Source organism: Lynx canadensis, chromosome F1 (assembly GCF_007474595.2).
Source record: "Lynx canadensis isolate LIC74 chromosome F1, mLynCan4.pri.v2, whole genome shotgun sequence".
Classification (NCBI taxonomy): Eukaryota; Metazoa; Chordata; class Mammalia; order Carnivora; family Felidae; genus Lynx; species Lynx canadensis.
In genome coordinates, this window is record NC_044319.2 from 60773668 (window position 1) to 60792394 (window position 18727).

General features: G+C 51.3%; 1 protein-coding gene and 1 non-coding gene across 5 annotated transcripts in view; both read right to left on the reverse strand.

The window, feature by feature from the left end:
- Positions 1 to 18727, reverse strand: part of PBX1 (PBX homeobox 1) — a 295008-nt gene that overhangs the window by 139644 nt on the left and 136637 nt on the right. The gene's annotated exons all lie outside the window — the stretch shown is intronic.
- On the reverse strand, positions 18052 to 18154 carry LOC115505794. Its single transcript, XR_003966148.1, has one exon. It is a non-coding gene; the product is annotated as a U6 spliceosomal RNA (small nuclear RNA).

Here is an 18727-nt window from a genome sequence, read left to right on the forward strand (position 1 = left end):
TTAGAGTTAGTCCTAGCGAAGCAGCATCCAGAACGATGAAGGCCACCACACCTTGACCTCTCAGAGCTCCTGGATGGGATCCAGTTGGGATCTTCAATGGACAGTAGATTTTCACCTCCTGCATGGCTGTCTTCATGGGGATTGTGGTTGCAAAAAATAATATCTTTTTGCAAAAAATAATCTGCATTCTCCAAAGTTACCTTGAATGTGCTACAAGGCCAACGCAAGATATTTTTCTATGTTGATCGACATGTCTAAGCTTAGAGTCAAAAAACAAAAAACAAAATCAAACAAAACAAAAGGTGAAACATGCTGGTAATGGCAAGTTCACGCTTTTTTACTACAGTATCGTAGCTCAGGAATCAGACTTAACTCCACGACAGAAGCATTAGGCACCGCTGGGCAAAGTCTTTAACTTTTTTTTTTCTTTTTAATGTTTGTTTATTTGAGAGAGAGAGAGAGAGACCAAGCACGAGCCAGGGAGGGGCAGAGAGAGAGGGAGACACAGAATCTGAGGCAGGCTCCAGGCTCTGAGCTGTCAGCACAGAGCCCGACGCGGGGCTCAAACTCACGAACCGTGAGATTGTGACCTGAGCCAAAGTCGGGCGCTTAGCCGACTGAGCCACCCAGGCGTCCCAGTCTTTAACTGTTTTGAACCATTCGGAACTATCCGAACTACTCAGAATAGTTTCTGAATCCATACAAATGGGATAACGTTACCTATCTTGATATTTTTTTGAGGATTAAGTAAAAACAAAACGTGACGTCTGGCACATACTAAGTGCTAAAGAGATTGCTACTATGTTAAGCCGTCGTCATTGTGATTATTAAGGGAGATTCATCTCCTTAAGGTCATACTGGGTACTGTTGTTAGCGATGGGCTAGAACTGGAGGGGAGCAGGTATTAATTCCACTCGGCGCTCTGAAACCGCCGTCTCCCCCTAGTGGAAGCCTATTAAGTTGTTTGTTTTTGAACTCGGAAGGGTTCGGCCAAAGGCACACCTGTTTCCAGACGGGGCTCGATGAAATAAATGCTTCATTTTGTTTCTCCGTCAGAAACGGGGACCTAGTCCACGTAGGGGATACGTCTAGAGAGCGTTTGTTCTAACTTTCTGGAGCTAACACACACCTGCCCAAGTAGCGGGGCTGATGTACTCCCACTATCCTGGAGCTCCTAAGACGGTCCCAGCTGCTGCTGGAAGGATTTTTAGATGCATTATTTATTTGAACACCTGCCTGACAGAGCTCAGTCTAGGAAGGGAGGGGACACTGGGACGCCCAGGGATTCCTTCCCGATACGGTTGCATTTGCTGGTCTGTATTCAGCCTGTGGCCACTGAAGGGCCTTCCTCCTCCCCAAGTCTGGTTCTGACCGCACCACGCACCAGGTGGATAAAAGTCTTCAAAGAAAACACAACCCATGCCGCTTAAAAAAAAAAAAAAGTTTATTTATTTATTTTGAGAGAGAGAGGAAGACCGGATGAGCACAAGCAGGGGTGGGGGGCAGAGAAAGAAGGAGAGAGAGAATCCCAAGCAGTAATGTCAGCGCACAGCCCAACGCGGGGCTCGAACCCACGAATCGCGAGATCGTGACCTGTGCCCAAATCAAGAGCCGGACGCTTAACTGACGGAGCCACCCGTGTGGCCCCCGTGCCATGTTCTTAAACAGAGGCTCTCAAGTCATCCAAGAACCCGAAGCCAATGCCATGCCAAAGCGCGGCAGACACAGAGCACCCTGCCCTGGCAGCTATTAACACATCAGTCGCTCTCAGCTGTCCTCCCCATGGTGGCACACTTACTTCCAAAGGTGGTATCGCTTCCATTATTTTTACTGGAAGGAAAACTGAGACACAGCAAGAGCTGCTACACAACTGTCACCCCCTTTCCCGTTTTCCTGCCTTTATTTCTATAGTTCACCTCAAGCGCAAGAACCATTCTTCCCTTCTGCCGACTTCAAACCTACCCATTTTTCTTTTTTTTTTTAATTTTTCTTTTAACTTTTATTCATTTTTGAGAGACAGAGAGAGACACAGTGTGACTGTGGGAGGGGCAGAGAGCAAGGAAGACACAGACAAAGCAGGGTCCAGGCTCTGAGCTGTCGGCACAGAGCCCGATGCGGGGCTCGAACTCACGGACCGCGAGATCACGACCCGAGCCGAAGTCGGACGCTCAACCGACCGAGCCCCCCAAGTGCCCCAAATCTACCCATTTTTCAACCCCGAGCTCCAGCTCCCTTCCCCGACCAGCCATGTCCACCATCACCACCACCACCACCCTGGAACCGGACTGCTGTCTGCCTCCAAAACTGAATATTGCCCGTATCATCACATTTAATATTTGAACTATGTTCCACATTGAGCCGTCACAGCTGCAGTGTCTTTAGGTCTTGTAAGAAAGGAATTGCATATGTTTTCCTTAACTGTTTGTAACTCGGCACCAGGCACGCGGGGGGTGATGGACGCCAGTCTGAAGGCTGACTGAAAGGCCCTCGCCAAGCCACGCGGCAATCTGCCATTATAAAAATGTTCGCAGGAAAAATTCTTGCTGCCAGCGCACGGGGTTGGTTCACCAGGTCGTGCTTTCTCTGCACACTCCGCCTTGGGCTAAATTGCCTAATTTTTCAATATTTAGTCTTCCCATTCTGTTCAAGGGGGTAAGGATCTTATTATTTATTTAACTCACAGGAGTCTTAAGCGACCGACTGTTTATGGAAGGTTCGGAGATCCCAGAATGAATGATGCCGCGTTTAGCGCAGAGTGCGGCCGCCTTACGCAGACCAGTGGGCGGTGTGTTCAGAGTCCTGCGCAGAGAAACACCACTTGGCAGTCACCACACACACCGTTGTCATGTGATCTGGAAACATCTCGCTGGCATAACTCATACGCAGAATGTCTTTCTATGTAATGACCCAAATATGCCAGTCACGTGCCTCTGAGAAGCAAGTAAGATTCCAGAGAACTGCAGTTTTGTTATACCCACCCCGGCCCCCCAACTCCCAAGTAATCTCTCTGCCTTGGAGTTGGACCCTCTGAACGGCGGCCTTCAAAGTCTGTGTGGAGAGTCTGCCTCTGCGTGTAGTCATCTCAGGGTGATGAGGAAAGGAGCCTGGTATACAAAGGGCCCTGGTAGGGTGAGTGAAGGTCCCAAGATACAGATTTGTAACTGACTGACAGAATTTATGCTTCGAGGGGAAAAGCGTATCCCGGCCAGGATTTCTGAGTCAGAGGAACAGACTCCGATAATCCACAGGCTTTCAATCCAGCCTCTCGCTTTGAAGGCCTGGGCCAGTGAAGCAAAAGTAGACATACCTACGTTTAACTCACCCACTCATCAAGTACCTCCTGGGATCCAGGTGTTATTTAGACACTAGAAAAGAGCAAGTTAAATAAGGTCTCCACCCGGGGTGACGTTCCCCGTCCGTCACCGGGAGACATGGAAAGATCCCACAGCAACACAACTGGAGGAGGTTCCTGGACAACTCAAGAACGCACCGGACTCCTGTTGCTGAGAACCCAAAGTCAACTGACCCTCAGGAGCACGGGGTCTCCCCAAGGCTTCATGAACAACCAACCGCAAGGCAAACACACACCAACAAAAATTCCCTGATTATAATCGGGCCTCTGCAGGACCCAGAGGTCTGTCATCAGAACCGCCCAAGACCCCGTCACCATTTTTCACTGTTTCTGCCGAAAGAGATTTAAGAAATGCGAGGCTGGGAAGGTGCACACAACTTAGAAAAATCATTTCGTGAAAGAGTCATCGCTGGAGAAGTCCAATTCAAAGTCCTATTCATCCGTTCACTCACTCCACTATTCAACAGTCAACATCTCTTGAGCAGCTCCACGTGCAGAGAGAGGTGAGAGCTGGTGTCTTGGGAAACACGGGGATGGTCGGCACGGTCCCAGCTCTCGAGGAATTTACAAAATCAATCGGGGAATCACAAGCCTCATTTTACAGAGGAGTAAACAGTGGCATGGAGAGTTCAGGGATGTATTTTAAATTCTTCATCCCACAACTAAGTCATCCTATAAGGTCATCATAAAGATGAAAAAGCACTGGGCTAGAAGGCAGGACCATTCTCCTCATCCCTAGTCGGAGCCCCCAGTTCAGGCTTACGGGGCAGATGCCCCTCCCTGGGGTTTCAATTGCCTCATCTCCACAACGAGGAGATAATTCTTTAGAGTGGGTCCCTCCAGCTCTAAGATTCCATGACTCGAACACATATGACCAATAATGTTTGGGAGTTAGAATCTCTCGGGGAGGGGATTTTAATGAGAATAGTTACTCCGCTGATGTAAAGTCCTACCGAAAGGAATACGGGAGCCATTCCATTCCATTGACATGGCTGTATTTTTTCTTAGAAGGTGCGTAGCCCTAGGTGGGATACGTTCTCTTCTGTGGACTTTCTACCTGGTATTCTGCCATCTTAGCAACAGTGGCAGAGAAAGCTGGAGCCCTTTCCTACATCTCCCTGCAGCCCCTGCTAATTGCCTATAACACAGGGTAATAAGTGTTTGCAAGAGCTATGTTGCCCCTGTAAGAATAACTGCTCCAAAGATAATGTAACCAGTCTATGTGCGATGTGACAAATGGGGACTTGGACTACGTGTAAAGAACTCTTAATTAAAGGTTTAATAGACAGTGAGAGGACTGAACTAGATCATATGCAAGGTCTCTTCCAGCTTTAGATTTTTATATTATATTACTATGAATTCAGGGAAGATATTGCAAAAGATCCCTTTATGTTGAGTTCACCAGTGCCTCTGAAACGTTAACCCAAATCATTTATATCCCATTGATTACACTGTATATTATTATGTATTATCTCCAAAAAAGGAGAATAAAAGTCGGCGTGGAAGAACCTCCAAGTGGATTTTTAAAAACAGACTGTTTAATAATTTCATTACATTTCCGACCCTCAGGTTTTCTCTGAACTTGGGGGGGACGTCTCCAAAACTGCCAATCGGCTGGCCATTTTGCAACACGGGAGCTATAAAATCATATATGTGGAGATCTAAATGATGGAGAGATTTCTACTTAATTTTTCCCTTCCTGCTCCCATGTATCAATTGTCCTTAAAACTCATTTTTTTGTTTTTGTTTTTTCAGTGGTAGACACACAGGTGGTTCTTATTTCAGGCGGTTCCAAAGGTTCTGCTATTCAAAGATTAATGAATAAAAGGAGCCTTGTAAATAGATTTGCATGATAATGGTGATAATGCTCTCTGCTGCCTTCTGTGCTTACTTGGATCTGTGTGCCCCTGAAAACGCTTCCCCCCCCCCCCCCCCCCCCCAGGCACTGGTCCCCTGGCCCCTCTTTCCCGCCACCTGACTCCACTCGCTCAGTCTTAGGCAGACAAAAGTGAGTCGGGAATTGGGCAGCTGCACAGAGAACAGGAAGAGGAGAGGAAGAAAGCAGAGAAGAGAGATGGAGACAGACAGACAGACAGAAGCAGGGTAGAGACTAAAATGCCATGGGGCGCCTGGGTAGCTCAGTAGGTTAAGAGTCCCACTCCGGCTCAGGTCACGATCTCATGGTTCGTGGGTTCGAGCCCGCATCAGCCTGGAGCCTGCTTCTGAGTCTGTGTCTCCCTCTCTCTCTCTCTCCTCTCCTCTGCTCACACTCTTGTCTTTCTCTCTCTCAAAAATAAATGAACATTGAAAAAAATAAAATAAAATGCCTAATGTGCTTTAGCCTAGGAAGGTTTCTGCAGAATGAACAGAGAAAAAAAATACCAGACTTCCAGACTTCCACTGTCTTCGGCAAACAATACCTTCAAACTTCCCTTCTGCTTAGGGCATCTGTTGCCCAGCACTATTATAGCCTCCCCCCTACATTTTATTTTCACCACATGCTTGGCGACCTCACGTAGTATCTTTTTGTCTCAAATCCGTAACTGTTCTAGAACCACACATATGTCAAGGCCCAGGTGTAACCTGTTTCAGAGAGTTGGGTCTAGGAGCAAAGGCTATAGATCTGGCTTTTATCCATCTCTGTAGACGGACAAGTTCAAAGGGCTCTTCCTTGAAGGCTTTGCCGGAAACCTACCCCTCTCTGAAAACCAACAGTTTCTCCCTGGGGGCTGAGTACCAGCTATTAAGCCATGAGGTCATGGTGCCTCAGGTTCTAGACTTCCCTAAACCTCCCTCCATGTCCTCTCTCCATGCTTGGGGGGGGTGGGGGGGGGCCTGCCTGTGTTCCTCTCACCCCCCAACCCACTGTGTGGTCTCTAAGCCAGTGTGAGGATGATGAATTGGGCAGGGAATGTCATTCTGGAGGAATGCCACGAAGACGCCCCAGCAAAGTGGATTGAGACAGAAAGCAAAAGTCAGTCCCTGCGGCAGGGGAGGATGGGGGAAGAACTGAGCACCTAGGCCTGGCGATCCAGATGATCCAGACGGAGACTCCCAACGGCGGGAAGATGCTAAGCCATCAGGGCCCACACACCAGGCCAGCCCCTCGCCTTCCTTTGTCTCCCAAGACCTGCATGTGTTTTCCCTCATTTGAACGGAGCCCTGAGCGCTGGAAGCCGGGCTGACCCTCTGCCTCTCATGTTGATTAACATCCCGCGGGGGCACACGGTGCTCCCTGCCCCCCCCCCTTCCTCTGTGCCTTCTGATATCAAACCGGGAAAAGGGAATCTAAAAATAAAGCCGGGGCCAGAGTGTGTACCACTCGATTGGGCTCCTGTGCTCACAGATCTGCTTATGTTGGCCTATCTCTCCCCAGCGATAAGGCTGCTAACAGCCTGTTATCAGCCAGTTGGTGAAAATGTGCTCCAGCCTGATTAGGCCTCAGTCTTTGCCAAGGTTATAAACAGCCGTTATCGTTTTCCCGAACAGAATAATCCGGACAGTATCAGCTCAGAAACATATGGGCCACACAGAGAAGATAGCCGCTGACGGACACTTCATTTTAATTGTAACGAGTGGGTAGCAGCAGCCGGCAGACAGCAGACAGAGAGCCCCCGATTGGCGGCCGGGCTGTTGTTTTTTTTTTTTTTTAAATCCCTTCCTCCTTCCCTGGTTTCCGACGCCTAAACCGCTTTGATATTCTGGGTGGCATAATGAACCGGACCCTACCCCAGATGCTACCAGTCACCAAGCATGACCCTCCCCGAAAAGGCAGATGGGACCTTTCTGATTCTCTCATGGAAAAGAAAAGGAAAAAGAAAAAAGCAAAAAAAGCAAAAAGGGGAACAAGGGGAGAACTCCTGCAGCGCTCTCTGCTCTTCAGCCCCCAGTTCAACTTCAATAACCTGTCTGCTCACCCCACCCTGATCTCATCCCCACGGCCGTGCATCTTCGGGGACCCCCCCCCCCGGGGCCCTCAGCACGCAGCGGGGGGATACTTGTAATGGAGCGTGTATGCAATTCCCTCCAACTTCCCACACCCGGACGCACATCAACCGCGAGGACGCTGGCGGGGGACAAGCCTCTGCTTGCGGGGACCTTGTGTCCCGAAAGCAATTTCCCCAATCTGGTTTCTCCCCATGCTCTTTCCTGGCAGACTTGTTCCTCAGGCTTGCCACAGGAGAGTCAACTACCTGGAGCCGTGGAGGGGAGGGAGGGGACAGAGCGCAAAGAGAATCGCGAAGGTCAAAGTTCCGCCGAAAGCGTTCATCCCCTCTCTGCCTCGGGGTCCACAGGCGTCTCTCGGTGGCTGACAGCACGGCCCCAGGTCGAGGCGGTTGGCCCGTGGCCAACGGCCACCCTGTCTTTTCACGGGATGATGCCATTTCCCCTCACGCGTCAGCAGAAGCGAGTGGAAGGAAGGGGGCTGAAGAACAGGGAGGAAGGGTGGTGGCAAGAGGGGGCGCCTCCCTGCACCCAGCAGCAGACGCGGTCTGCCATCACTGCCCAGCCACACGGGCTCCCACCTGGTGGCCCAGACGCGGCAGCGAGAGCAGGTGGGGTTCCGAGGAAGAGAAGCACGGGCGCCCCCACCTTGGACTCAACTGTCGCTGTTCACGCTTCTGCTCAACATCAGAAGACGTTAAGCACCTTCAACTTGGGCCTGTCTTTTTTCTCCTTCCCTTCTCCCAACTTTCGCCCTTAAACCCTCAGGAGTGCTTTCCCTTTCCCCGTCAAAGGCGGCACCTGCCAAGGCCGGCCGGCGCACACACTCCGTGAATTCAACAGCACTGGAGAAGTCTCCCGTTTAAACTCAACTTGTGGGGGCCTTCTAACAAGGACGAAAAGCGGAGAACTGAAACGAGAAAAAGGAAAGAGGATAAGTGAGCCCAGAAGTTCCTCCCTACCCACAACGGTGCCTCTCCTCTGACATCAGTTTCTCATTCTGCAGAGAGAGGATGGTATCGCTTTGCCCGGGGAAGAAACAGTAACAACAGCTAATATTTCCCGAGCACAGGTGCACAGGCCGGGCACAAGCCAAAGCATCCTGTACGCGCTTGCTGATTTAATCCTCAGAATGATTCTATGATTCACGCCCAGGTGACCAGCTCCCAGCTGCATCTATGCAACGCCAGCGTCTCCTGGGTCCCCAGGAGCTCACATCCAGGGTACACCCTTTCCTGGAGCGGCCCCCTCATCTCTCTTCCTCCACATGCACTCCTCCACAGATTTACAGGGGGCTCACGAGAAGCCCACCTCCAGACTGACCAAATGCTCTGGCCCCCGAGACTTCTGGTATTTCAGTGTCGATGCCTGTAATAATACCAAATTCAAAAGAAAGAGAGAGAGAATTCTGCTGCCAGCTGAAATGAGCCTGAGGCACATTTTGGTCTTAATTCCTTTTTTTTTTTTCATGGCTTTTCAACACCTGCTCTCGCTCTTCCACTCGCCCTCCAAAATGTGGCTTAGGGTGCCTTGCGGTATCACCGCGAGACTGGCCAGCAGATCCGTGCAAGACTCTGCAGTGGGTGGTCTGTGTGCAGTGTCTTGGTGGTCTTCAGCTCAGTCCCCCCGGACCAAGTTTCAAGGTCACAATGGTCTTCCCCTAGTTGCCATCGGAATCTGAAAATATCCGAGAAACGTGAGAATCCCCCTCGGAACCCACGAGCGGGCTCAGAGGCAGTTTATTCAACTTCAAGTGGTTCCCCCCCACCCTTTTTTCTATTTTTGTTTCCTTATTCTTTCTGTTTCACTGGACCCTGCTTTGTTCTGCTACAGTTTGGGGCTATCAAGCCTGCAGGATTTCCTGCAACAAGCAGCTGGACCTATCTCTCCGGTGGGTCTGCTTCCCATCTCGTCCGCGGCCCTCTTTTCGCCTGAGAAGCGTCCACTTCCGTAGAAAGCAAGCCAGTCCTCTCCGTGTCAGCAACGGAGGTAGATGGAGCCTTCGGGGTAGTGGATGCGGACGAAGCGGCCACAAAAAGTGGGCTGGGCCGCCGCCGTCTTGTCTCTGCTCAGTTGCCAGCGTGGCGGAGCGTGTCCCGCCTTCTCAAGAGCATCTGTGGCCCCACTGCCGTTGCCCACTCGCTCGGGTGTCCCCGCGGCTGTGAGCACCTGAAGGACCAGGGCCCCGTCTTCCTCCAGTCGGTATGCCCGGCACACAAGCACGGAACGCGGCATACAGGAAGCACTCAATAAATAGCGGCTGAAGCGAGGAAAAGATCCAGGTCGAACCTGCCGAGGTGGGTGCTCCAGGCCAAGTTTTTCGAAGACAATCTTGATTCAACACCTGGCTCCCCCCACCCCCCCACTCTGCCGTGGCCTCAGTTTCTCCATCTCTCAAATGAGGATAAAGTACCTGTGCCAGAGATTTGTTGCGACTGTGTATGTTACCAGCACTTACGGGCACCTGGGTGGCTCCGTCAGTTGTGTGTCAGGCTCCTGATTTCGCCTCGGGTCATGACCGCACGGTTCACAAGTTCGAGCCCTGCCTCGGGCTCTGCACTGTCGGTACTCGGGATACGCTCTCTCTCTGCCCCTCCCCCACTCGTTCTCCCCCCCCCCCACTCTCTGTCTCCCCGTCAAAATAAATAAGTAAACTTAAACAACAACAAAAAACACCGCAACCAAAAATAATAGGCGGACTTTCTAGATACCGATTTGCAGAGCGGCGCCTGGTGGCTCAGCCAGTGAAGCATCAGACTCTTGGTTTCAGGCTCAGGTCGTGACCTTGCGGTTCACGAGTTCGGGTCCCGCCTCGGGCTCCGCGCCCTCCGTGAGGCGCCTGCTCGGGGGCAAATGCACTTTTAATTTTTTTTTTTTTTCAACGTTTATTTATTTTTGGGACAGAGAGAGACAGAGCATGAACGGGGGAGGGGCAGAGAGAGAGGGAGACACAGAATCGGAAACAGGCTCCAGGCTCTGAGCCATCAGCCCAGAGCCTGACGCGGGGCTCGAACTCACAGACCGCGCGATCGTGACCTGGCTGAAGTCGGACGCTTAACCGACTGCGCCACCCAGGCGCCCCCAAATGCACTTTTAAAATAGAAAGCCCTGGGCCCACTTGGAAAACGGTGCCCTGATAAGCAGTTCCTATTTCTGAACGTGCGTCCCTCGCTCCCCGACACCCGCCCCTTACCCAGCCGCTCTGGTGGCCGTCCCGCTCCGACCAAAGAAAAGGCCGCATCCGGGCACCCGGGTTCCAACCCGTGTCGCGCCAGAACTCCGAAGGCCCCCCGCGTCGCTCGGCCTCCGCGGCTTCCGCGGCCCGGGCTTGGCCGCGGTCGCTCCGCGTCGCCTGGCCGCAGGCAGGCGAGGAGACGGCGTGACCTCCCGGACGGGGACGCGTGGGGGGAAAACGAGGCCAGATGTCACGTCCGCTGCCAAGTCTCGCGCCGGCGACGCCCTTCCGAGTCCGGCACCGGGCGGACCTGGCGCGGGGCCTCCAGCGGGGCCTCCCTTCGGGACGGTCCTTCCCGCGGTCCCTGCCGGACATCGCCACCCCCCCCTGCCCGGCCGAGCCCCGGCCCCCCTCGCCCACAGAGGCTCCCCCCACCCCGGCCCCCAACTTCTCCTCGGCTCCCCCCGTCCCGCCCCCCGCCCCCCGCAACGCTTCTGGGTCTGTAGCCTCGTAACCCATTTGCCCTCCCCGGCGGGGGGGGGGGGGGGTGCCCGGCGGCTCGGGGTCCCGGGCGCAGAACCGCGCTTTCCTTGCTGCCCCCGCCGGGAAGCGGGACCCAATTCCCAGACGGCTCTGCTGGGCGAGCATCGAGGCCTCCCGGGAGCCCGGAGGACGGCGTCTGTGCTCCCGTGCACGCGCACGCACACTCGCTCGCGCACACACACACTCCCCCTCACACACATACACTCTTTCACACACGCTCTCACGTGCACCCTCGCTCACACACACACACAGTCTCTCACACACACTCACATTCCCCCCCCACACACACTATCTCACACTCACCCCCCCACTCTCGCACACACACTCGTACACTCCCTCACACACACACACACGGTGTCACACACACACATCCCCCCCACACTCGCACTCCCACACACATAGTCTCACACACTCTCTCACACACTCACACCCCCCACTCACACACACATGCACACTCCCTCTCACACACACTCACACATTCACCCCCCACACACTCACATGCACACTCCCCCTCACACACTATCTCACACACCCACTCTTGCACACTCACATTCCCCCACACTCACTCTCACACACACTCATACACACACACTCACACCCCCCACTCACACACACACATGCACACTCCCTCTCACATACACTCTCACATTCACCCCCCCACACACACTCACATGCACACTCCCCCTCACACACACTATCTCACACACACACACACACATGCACACATACACGCTCACACTCACATTCCCCCCCACACACACTCACACATATACACTGTCTCTCACACACACATCCCCCCCACTCTCGCACTCTCACACACACATTCCCCCCATACTCACACACTCACATGCACACTCCCTCTCACACACGCACACACACTGTCTCTGATACACATGCACACACATGCTCTCACATTCCCTCCCACTCTCGCACACTCACACACATACACACACACGCTCTCACACACACATTTCCCCCCATACTCTCGCACACACTCTCACATGCACACACTCCACATGCTGACTCCCTCTCACACACACACACACACACTCCGTCTCACACACTCACAATCCCCCCACACACTCACACACCCTCACATGCACACTCCCTCTCACACGCTCACTCTCACCATATGCTCTGCCTCTCACACACACACTCACATTCCCCACACACATACACTCTCCTGCACACACATCTACATACACACTCCCTCTCACAGTCTCACACACATTCTTACACATTCACATTGTCACACACGGTCCCACACACTCACGCTCCCTCACACGCACACAGTCTCTCACACATACGCTCTCACACTCACCCCCCCACTCATACTCTTACACACATTCACACGCACTGCCACGCACGCACACACGCAATCTCTCACACACGATTACGCACTCACCTTCCCACACTCCTGGTCTCTCACACTCGCGCCCACACCCGCTCACACCCCCGCGAGGGTGGCCGTCCCGTCAGCCCCAGCGCGGCTCTCCTCTGTCCCGTGTCGGGCCCGGTCCCCCCCCCCCCCCCGCGGGAACCGTGCCAAACAGCACGACAGCCCGTTCCGGCGGCAGGGCACGAGAAACCCGGGGACACCGGGGCCCGGGCTTCAGGTCACAGCCGCTGCCTCCGCTAGTCGGAGTCCCGCCCTCCGCGCCGGCGGGGCTGGGGTCGGAAAGCCCGGCGTCCCCCGCAACACTCACGGACGTCCCCGACACTCGCCGTCCCCTGTCGTCCCTGTCGTCCCTGCTCGTTCCCTCTCGGCCTCCCCGGAGGAGTCCGCAGCCCCCCCCCCCCCTCCCCGGGACCCAACGCTGCAGGTGGCGAGCCGGCCGAGGACGTCAGTACCTGGGGACAAGCCCGAGAGTCGACTCCGCCTGGGAACTTGGCTGTGACTGGGGTTCTTGTCTTCTTCGGTGGCCCCTTTGCCCCGGTTGAGGGTTTTCGTAAGACTGCCAGCCGCCACCTCCCCCGCGGTCCCTGGAAGCAGGACTGAGGACGCCAGGGCTTAACGGGACCGAGCAAGACCCCCCCCCCCCCCACTTCGCCAGGAGTGCTTCCGGGGGGGAGAGCTGTGTGCACCTGACTCCGTGAGTTTGCGCCTTGGGGTTCTCATCACGATTTACGTCAGAGGCCGCACGCGGTGTTTCACTCCGTAAAGCGCGGACGCCATCGTTTGTAGGCGTGGCCCGCAGCCCACCAACGAGGGGCCAAGCACGTCCTCCGATGGCCAAGTTCAAAGACGGGCATATTGCGCGTGAGACTCCAGAGCAGCCATACACGACGAGTGCCCACACGGGCATGGCTCTTGGTTTAAAAACTCAAGAAGGTGGATCACGGTCTAAGGAAACCAACGGAACTACAGGGCTGATGGTGAACAAAGCTTTTGATTTGCCAGGAGGATCACCAGAGGTGTCTCACCAAGAGCCCCCAGCCTTCCAACCGCACGATCTGCCTTCCAACCATATAATTCACATCCAGCTTATCAGAAAAACATTTAGTGCCTAAAGCGAGTTATACCATATTTGTTAAGGATGTCACACATCTTCACAAAGAAAACCTCTGATCCGCCTCTAGGGTAGGGCCCAATGACCTATAAAGACGGCAAGAAGAGGAGAAAAGATATATTGCCTTGTGGCTAACATCCCCCGCCATCCAAGGCCACAGAGACCAAAAAGAACAGCGGCTGCACAAAATAACAGAATCAAGACACCTTCAAGCTACCCCTCACCAAGTCACAAGTGTCTAGAATTTTTAAAAAGAAGACAAAAAAAAAAAAAAAAACCCACAGAATTCCAAAACGCAGGCAAAATAAAACGAAAGGCCTATTATAACTTACTGTCTTTCGAAAACATAATATCCTAATTATTCTGTAAATGTCATGGCCATTAGGCAAATTAACACGAAATCCCAGATCAAAGTGCCATTCACACATAGATACTTACATAACATTAGGTGGCTGAAGGTGAACAGGTGCTATACACAGCTTCTTTGAATGTTTTTAATGTGTCCGCTAGTAAAACCTTCTGAAGAGGTTAAAAAAATTCTAGAGCACAAATTGAAAATTAAAGGCAAGTTGATGGTACCTCAAAATTAAGCATGTCAAGTGAGAAAATTATAATCAATGTGTCTCTGTACTTCTGAACCCCTTCACCGCGAAGGCACATAATACAAACACGTGTATGTTTATGCACACAGGATTCTGCATGTGCATAGGAAAAGTCAAAGAGGCTAACACATATGAGTGGTTAATCATAAGAGACTACGGAGAGAATCTGCAATCCAGACTGATAAATGGATATACTCGCAAACACATGCCCTCAGACCCAGGCAAGTAAACAGAACATGTCCTGTTATAGAGTCAGGTGATCCTGAGAGATTATATGTAACATTTTATTACTTATTTATTTTAATTTTATTTTTTAAGTGTTTATTTATTTTTGAGAGAGAAAGAGCAAGGACAGAGAGAGAGAGAGAGAAAACACAAGCAGGGGAGGGGCAGAGGGAGAGACAGGGAGACTCAGAATCCGAAGCAGGCTCCAGGGTCTGAGCTATCAGCGCAGAGCCTCATGCGGGGCTCAAACCCACCAACCATGAGATTGTGACCTGAGCGGAAGTCAGACACTTAACCATGAGCCACCCAGGTGCTCCTATTCATTTTTATTTTAGAGAGAGAGACAGAGAGAGAGAAAACAGGCACGAGCGGGGACGGGAGCAGAAGGAGAGAGAGAGTCCCAAGCAGGCTTCACGCTCAGTGCAGAGCCCGACGCGGGGCTCAATCCCATGATCCTGGGATCATGACCGGAGCCCAAATCAAGAGTCGGACGCTCAGTCGACTAAGCCACCCGGGCGCCCCTCTATGTAACATTTTATAGACTGAGTTATGTTATATTCTCTGGGTAACACTATTTAAGAGAAGTTCATAGCCAGACATCTCTGAAAGTAACTAATCCTATAATTTACCATATCTGGTAACTATAGTTCTTGTAATTATCAGACAGAACCCATATTATTTACTGTATTATTTACAGTAAAAACATTTTTTCCAAGACACATTCTAACACTGTATAAATGATTGCTTCGTAACAGGGGATGATTATGCCTCCAGGGGGCATCTGGCAACGTCTGGAGACATCTTTGGTTGTCCCGGTGGAGTGATGGGGATGCTGGCAACCATGGTAAAGAACAGAGATGCCGCTGACCCTCGTACAGCGCACGGCACAGCCCCCACAACAAAGAATCTCCTGGCCTAAAAAGTCAATAGTACAGAGACTGAGAAACCAGGATGCAGATTTTCATAAACATTACAAAATTCCTCAAGTCATGTCCCCGAAAGGCCTTTAAGAAAGAAAACATGAGGGGCGCCTGGGTGGCTCAGTCAGTTGAGTGTTGGACTTCAGCTCAGGTCACGATCTCACGGTCCGTGGGTTTGACTCTGTGCTGACAGCTCGGAGCCTGGATCCTGCTTCGGATTCTGTGTCTCCCTCTCTCTCTGAACCTCACCCACTCATGCTCTGTCTGTCTGTCTCTCTCTCTCTCTCTCAAAACTAAATAAATATTAAATTAAAAAAAATTTTTTTAAAGAGAAATAAAACATGAGAAGTTGAAAGCCATAGAAGAGAACTCTTTTTAGTAGCATTTCGATTATTTGCATATATAGCTGCTTGCAGGGGGTGGGGGGGAGATGCCACCATATATTACTTCAGCTAAAATATGCTCTGAAAACCCACCACCCGTACTCACATGAGAGCCATACACTGAAAAATTCTGGGAAATCAACAAGGAGTTGACAAAAAACACCCCAAGCCGTCCTTCAGTGAACAGAGGAGTGTGTCCCGACCGACGGTGTTAAAATCAAATAAAGTAAGATATAATAAAAGCCAACTTTTTAGCCAGCGAAGAATAAACACATCTGGTATTTAGAGTCCTACACGTGTGTATCCATCCAATTCTATAGCATCAGAGCTCTGACGCCCAGTAATATAATAATATTATTTTTGAGATCAGTTAAGGTATAAAATGTGCGTACTCTCAGTCTTTAATATTAATAAGTCTTGTAACTAGCGGTTTCTCGTAGCCCCGAATTCTTGAGCACAACTAGAAAGGGCACTTATCCTGAAAAATCTAATAAATTTACAGTTTTATATACTTCCTTCAATTGTAAAAGTCTTGTTCAATAAACTTTAAAATGCCACTATAGAGCAATAACACAGACAGTATAAACCCAGCCCTGGGAAAGCTGTGCAACCAGAAATTGTTCCCCTTTCTGCTAGAGCAATAAAGTTTTATATGTTTGAACTGACTGTAAAAAGGTTTGAATGTTGGCAACTGGGGAATAATCTGTCTTCTTTATAGTTATTATCATATTTCCCACAAGACCCCTTGGTCTGTGTCAATCCTTCTTGTATATGACACCTTTGTACTGTCAGCGAAAGCAAGACTACTTTACTTTTTTTTTTTTTTTTAACTATAGGACTTGTATCTGTTTTCCTTCAGATTACAGCTAACAGGAATAAATTATTTCTGACAAGCATCTATTGCAGTATTTTACCAAATAAAGCTGCTTGTGAGCTGCTTTTCCAAGAGCTAGGGGGGAGCCTCCTCCCCTTCCCTCCTCTCTTTCTCTCAGCTGATTCAAATGCAATTCAGGGATGGTTACATTGGAGGAAATGCCAATAAAAAGAGATTTGTAGGAAAGTTGCCCTGAATGCTGGAGCCCACCGTAACAAGGTGGTGCGGTCCTCGTGGGTGCCGTTGGGTCTGTGTGGAGAAGAAGTTTAGGAAAGGTGGGAGGACGAGCCATCTCTTTTTCTTCCCAACCTGTCTCAGGTCTGAGAGTGTCTGTGCTTCTTGGTTCAGACAGAAAGCCGAGTCCAGCCAGCAGGAGTGGCTGTGACCAGCAGGAGGGACATCCAAGTTGTCACGTGGAGGCTTGGGCTCTTGGCCAACAGGTCATTGCCACTGGAATGAGCTTAGGCTCATGATAATCAGCAAAGACACTGTGTGTGTGTGTGTGTGTCTGAATATCATGTGTGTGTGTATGTGTGTGCCTGCATGTCTGTGTGTCTATTGGTGTGTGTGTCTGGGTGTCTGTATGGGTCTTTCTCCCTCCCCCAATCCCACTAAAAAGTCAGAGAGGAACGAGGATATGCGCAAACACAAAGTTTTTCAAAATCAGACGACATTGTGTGGTTGGACGTCAATGGAACTGGCCCGGTTAAGTAAATTATGTCTGCACTCTGGAATGGACAGAGTCCCTCCGAGAGACCACGAGAACAGGATGGTCAGTCACTTGAACACAGGTGCATACATATTGGCATATACGCACGCAAGATATACTCATGGGAGTGCACACACTCACCCTCAAACACAACTCAGCCAACTCCAAATGAACAGTCAACTCAAACGTGGAAGTTCTGGGGTAGGAGGGTGAATGCCCAACGAAATCTGTAAACCTAGCTACTCTGCCAAAAGGAGGTCGTGCACGTGAAATTGAGTAGATACACTGGCCTCTCGGTGACCCTGGAAAAACATGGAGCTTGTGAGCACATTCAAGTTCGTGAATGTGAATCCACGACGTCCTCTTATGTTCCCCTCGCGATCCCCATCTCCACGAACGTTCAGACAACATTATCATGTGCCCTCCTGGCCCCGTTCGAACGGCAAACATTCTTACCTGTGTACAGACGACACGAACGAGTCTCGTGACGGTAGTTACCTCACAGGACCAGGAACAAGGGACACCACGCTCCCTCCCATCGCCCTTCCCCCGGAACCGCTACAAACGAGACTTTTTAACAAAGGTGTAGGCGCGCGCATCTCAACGACCCGCCTACAGGAAAACCATGGTTCCACAATACCGGTTCTTTATTCTCTCCAAAATGGGTTTCCTGATGGAGGTGAAAAGCTCTTGGGTTTGGGTCATATGTCACAGGGGCATTAACAAAAAGGACAATAGGTGCGCTTTTTAGAATCAGGGGCCTAGGACACAGACGTAGGAAAGGGCACAAGTGACAAGTGGGTAGCTTGGTGGAACAATATGAAATGCCTTACAAATGTGCACATCATCCTTGGGCAGGACCATGCTAATCTTCCCTGTATTGTTCTCATTTTTCAAATGCGCAGCTGAAGTGAGCGCGTAGGCTGCATTTAAGATGCTCTTACGTGGTGGCGGCAGATGGCCAGCTTCAGGACCAGTAAGTAAACCACCCCCAGAGTGGAGCAGCAAAGGGAACTCCCAAAGGGTAAGGTATGTACCACAGGCATCTAATTCATGGAAGGTATTTAAGAAATGCAGATTCCTTGACCAGCTGCGAATGCAGGGCCTGTGAATCTGCATTGTATCAAAAGCTGAGGTTATTCTGCAGGATCGCTGATCTTGCCTGCTGAGGTCCACAGGCCATTCCCCCCTGAATCACGTTCCCTTTTACAAATACGAAGGGCCTCAGTACACACCCTACTGACATAGCAGGTGGTGAAATTCAAAGCACTGTGCACCATGCTGTTTGAGACAGAAATGAAAGGGATCTAGAAAAACAGTGTCCAGGGGGTGCCTGGGGCGCTCAGTAGGTTAAGCGTCCGACTTCAGCTCAGGCTGTGATCTCACGGTTCGTGAGTTCGAGCCCCGCCTCGGGCTCTGTGCCGAGAGCTCAGAGCCCGGAGCCTGCTTCAGATTCCGAGTCTCCCTCTCTGTCTGCTCCTCCCCGGCT